Consider the following 4409-nt stretch of genomic DNA (forward strand, 5'->3'; position numbering starts at 1 on the left):
GTCCTCTAGTCCTCCAGTCATCCAGTCATCCAGTCCTCCAGTCATCCAGTCATCTAGTCCTCTAGTTCTCCAGTCCTCTAGACCTCCAGTCCTCCAGTCCTCTAGTCCTCTAGTCCTTTAGTCCTCTAGTCCTCCAGTCCTCCAGTCCTTTAGTCCTCTAGTCCTCCAGCTACTTCAGAAAAATGTCACAGATTGAACCCTAAACAAAACCACACTGAAGTGATGTGCCTTTAAAATGACCTCTGCGTTTTACTGACACTTAAAACCAGTCGTTTTCAAAGTGTGGGTTGGGACCCAAAGATGTGTAAACATTTATTCAACAAGCAAAGAAGAAACCAAAACATTTTTGTGTGTTTGGTGGTGAAACAGATACAAGATGTTGGACATAATTAAAGAAACAGGAGAAGAAGAAGACGGAGGAGGAGGAGGAGGAGGAGGAGGAAGGAGAATGAAAAGAAGACAACAAATACAGTTGTCTGAGTTGCTCAGCTTCAGAAATGCTCGTGCAGAGAGAGGGCTCTGAGCAGCACGATGTTAAAACACACTCAAAGATCATGTTCTTATTTTATGGCCGACATACTGCAGATGTGAGCTGAGGTGTTGCCGTAATGATCCACGTCAGAGTTTGATCCACGTCTGGATCAATCGGCAGTGAGCAAGGTTCTATCAGGTGTTTGTTTTCATTGACTGTGTGCAGACTGGGAATTCTAACATCTCACACAACTCCTTCATCGTTCTATCAGGTGTTTGTTTTTATTGACTGTCTGCAGACTTCTAACATCTCACACAACTCCTTCATCCTGCTGACTCCTAAGAACCGATCCTCGCAGGTCACACGGTGGGAGAGCGGTTTGTGCATGGTCCTCACAGCAGAAAGACCAATGGTTGGAGTCCCAAATCCAGTGTTTCCCAAACTTTTTTTCTGGTGACCCATATTTTAAAAGTCACAAACCTTAGTTTTACGTCATAAACCAAGGACCTCCTGTATGTGTGGTTCTGTGGTGGACGGAGGAGCCGTGTTGCTGTAAAAACTTTCTATGTGAATTAAAAAATAAAAACTCTTTCACGTTGACTTTGTCTTCTACACCTTTGTCATACGACGTTAGCTCTGATCATCCTCCGATATTGCAGTTAGCTGAGAGGAGGATTAATCATGTAATATCTCAAACAATGGTTGTAAAGCTTCCACTTTTAACCCAAGGAATCTTTTCGTTTTTAATTATGCCGTGACATTTACCCATGTGGGCGTTTTTGCTCTTCCCTGAGAAAATATAAGATGTGCAAGTGACAAAGAAAGAAAAGTGTCTCTCTTTTTAATTAAAGTTGTCTTATGTTATTGTTCCAATCTGAGCAATGATGAGCTCTCGCTGCCACCTTCACCCGTCACTGAGCACGCTGGCTCAGTCGGAATAAGCCACTTTAATTGTGTATGCATTCATCCCTGTCAGAAAAGCACGGACTGTGTCAATAAATGACAGTAAAGGCCAGGATTACTATCTGGAATATTAATCATACAGATTTATCTTCATCACGTTTCAATTTGATCTTTTGAATAAATCCCATGATACACAGCCAAAGAGTAAACTTGATAGAAACTTTGACTAAATGATAACAAGTAAAAATGTTTTTTAAAAAGTCAGTTAGAACATAATAGACCTTTTTCCTTTTCATTTCCTTAAATTATTTGACAAAAAGTTTTTTTTTTTTTACTTTTAAGGGAACATATGAAATAATTTATTTCAGGAGTGACAAATGTACGGCCCATGGGCCAGAATAAAAATGTTATTCGTAAATCATCCACTAGGGGGCGCACTATGTTAGTCAGAGTAAAAGAAGTTTCCGGAGCAAAAATAAAGTAGTCGAGATGACATGAGTAACTCTGGACCATGGGTGGGCAAACTTTTTGGCTCGCAGGCCACAGTGAGTTCTAAAAATTTTCGGGGTGGGGTCAGTTCAGGAGCAGATAAGATAAACTAAAATCAATGACCTGTAAATGTCATGCATTAAGGCTAAAATTGTTTTAGCCTTTTCTACGCCACCTATAGGAAAAATGCAGAAGTATAATGCTAATATAGTTTAATATGTTTTGGACAAGTTTTAGGGGCCAGATTAAAAGGCCAAATGGGCCTCATCCAGCCCCCGCGCCGCATGTTGCCCATGTCCGTTCTAGACACAGAATGCACCTAAATATTACTGTTCTATGAAAATGAATTATTGCTTAAGAAATAGTTAAAAACCTGAATTTTAATGTCAGATTTACCTCCACTACAAAAGTCAATGTTTAAGTTTAAATTTGTCCAGACATTCACAGTTATGTCCGTGAACGCAGCGTGCTGGTGTGCTGTTATTTCTTCCCCTGTACATGTGAGTCACTTCAGGATCATGGACTCTTCACACTGGAGTCCTAAGGCGGTTACATTTGAATGATATTGTTGACAACCACACAAGAAAATGATGATCTCAGCAAAAGCATGGGATTACTGTAAACAAGACCTGCAGTAAGGTGACGGTCACAGTGATAGTCTTCATGGAAAAAAAAGTTGTTGATTTAGTAGGAAAATGTCCGAATATTAGTACAAAGGTGTTATGGCTTTATTCTCAGAAATGTTTTTTCTTTGTAAGGTTAAGACTTTTTTTTACAACTTTTCCACAAAGTTTCCACTTTCTTCTCATAATGTTTTAACTTTAATCTCACAAATGTATGACTTCAATCTCATAATTTTATTCATTTTTTATTCTCAATATTGCTTTAATAGTCCACCACTTTCACTTTTTCAGTCATTAGTCTAGAGTCTAGAACTTAGAGCAGACGGTTCAGTCATTAGAGTCTAGAACTTAGAGCAGACGGTTGGTTATCCTTGTCAGGTCAAAGGTTGTTCGTCTCTATACAGTATGCAGCCTTGTGATGGACTGGTGACCAAACCTGACTGATGGGTTTGTACCCAACCCTGGAAAGGATCAAGTGGTGGAAGAAACTCATACAGAGTTCTTATTGCTGCTGCAGACCTTCTTTAAGACGTGAACATAGCTGTGCAGTGGTGAAATCCAGCCACAAATTTCAAAGCAGACGTCGTCAGTTACCAGGAGGATGAGAAAGACTATACACTCGGACTACTGTATACACTCATACCTGTTCTGAACATGACCTGGATTGAGAGATTAAGAGCATAAACCAGACTCCGTTCTACTTCTGGTTATTTATCTTCGTCAATTTGATTTATTGTTGCCTACGACCGGCTGCTAATGTTCACTGCTACTTTGTCCACCTTATCGAGTTATTGGATTGTTGCAGTTCCATTGTCCTGTGCAACTAAGACTTGGCTGATCAGTGTGTCAACATGATGCTGCAGGAACATTAACGGTTCACTGTGTGCAGACTGGAGAGCAGACAGTCCTCTGGCAGACAGTCCTCCAGCAGGCCTCACATGGAAACGTAGATAAATGTGTCTACTTCCTGGAGACATGGTGAATGGTCACAGAGAGAGAGAGACACACACAGACACTGGTAGACCAGAGAGGGGAGGGGACAGTGTGTGTGTGTGTGTGTGTGTGTGTGTGTGTGTGTGTGTGTGCAGTCACTTCCACAGTCCCTGTGTGACAGACCTTTTCCCTGACTGATTGCTTCCAGACGAGCTTGTAAAAGCAGGCGCAGACTCATATGCGCCGTTTGAGTTCGATGCGTTGCGTTCTTCCTCGGCGCCAGTAGGAGATCCTGGGACAATGCAGGGATGAACTATTGACTACCCCCATCCATACACACCGACCCCCCCCTCTCGCTCAACCACACACACAATCCCCAAACCTCTGTAAAACTCTCCTATCATCATTATCAGCATCCTTCCATCCCCCTCTGCCCTGCAGCCACACTCACACATTACCATAGTGGTGCCTGCACCTCCTCCCTCTACACAGACAACTGTCTGTCTGAAACACACACATTAGCAAAGAAAATGTTTATTTATCCTGCATACGTGTCAGTGTAACAGACTGTGACTGTTGGAAGCTGTCTATCATCTGAATCCCTGCAGCCACACGGGCTCCGGTGTTTGTAGCAGTTTGGCTAATGTTCCAACTGTCTAACTGTAATAAACAACAATCCTAAATAAAATGAAGGCTGTAGTATAAAACTAACTACTGTTTTTGAAACACAGCCACGGCTGTTAGAACTATTTTAGGTCAAGTTTTCTAGGTCTAATTTTTGTTCATATTTAAGTTCTTCCTATTTAAAAATGTGAGATGTCCTTTATATAACTAAACATTTATAAAGAGTTTGTAACTGTTAATCAATGACAATACTTGGTACTAGCACTGTGATTAAACAATACTTAATAATATAATATATACATTTTTTTTAGTCATGAAATTATTTTCTAAGGTTTGTTTAACGGTTGTTATGAAAAAAAAAAAGA

The sequence above is a fragment of the Cynoglossus semilaevis genome, chromosome 14 (genome assembly GCF_000523025.1).
Source record: "Cynoglossus semilaevis isolate Cse_v1.0 chromosome 14, Cse_v1.0, whole genome shotgun sequence".
NCBI classification, from domain to species: Eukaryota; Metazoa; Chordata; class Actinopteri; order Pleuronectiformes; family Cynoglossidae; genus Cynoglossus; species Cynoglossus semilaevis.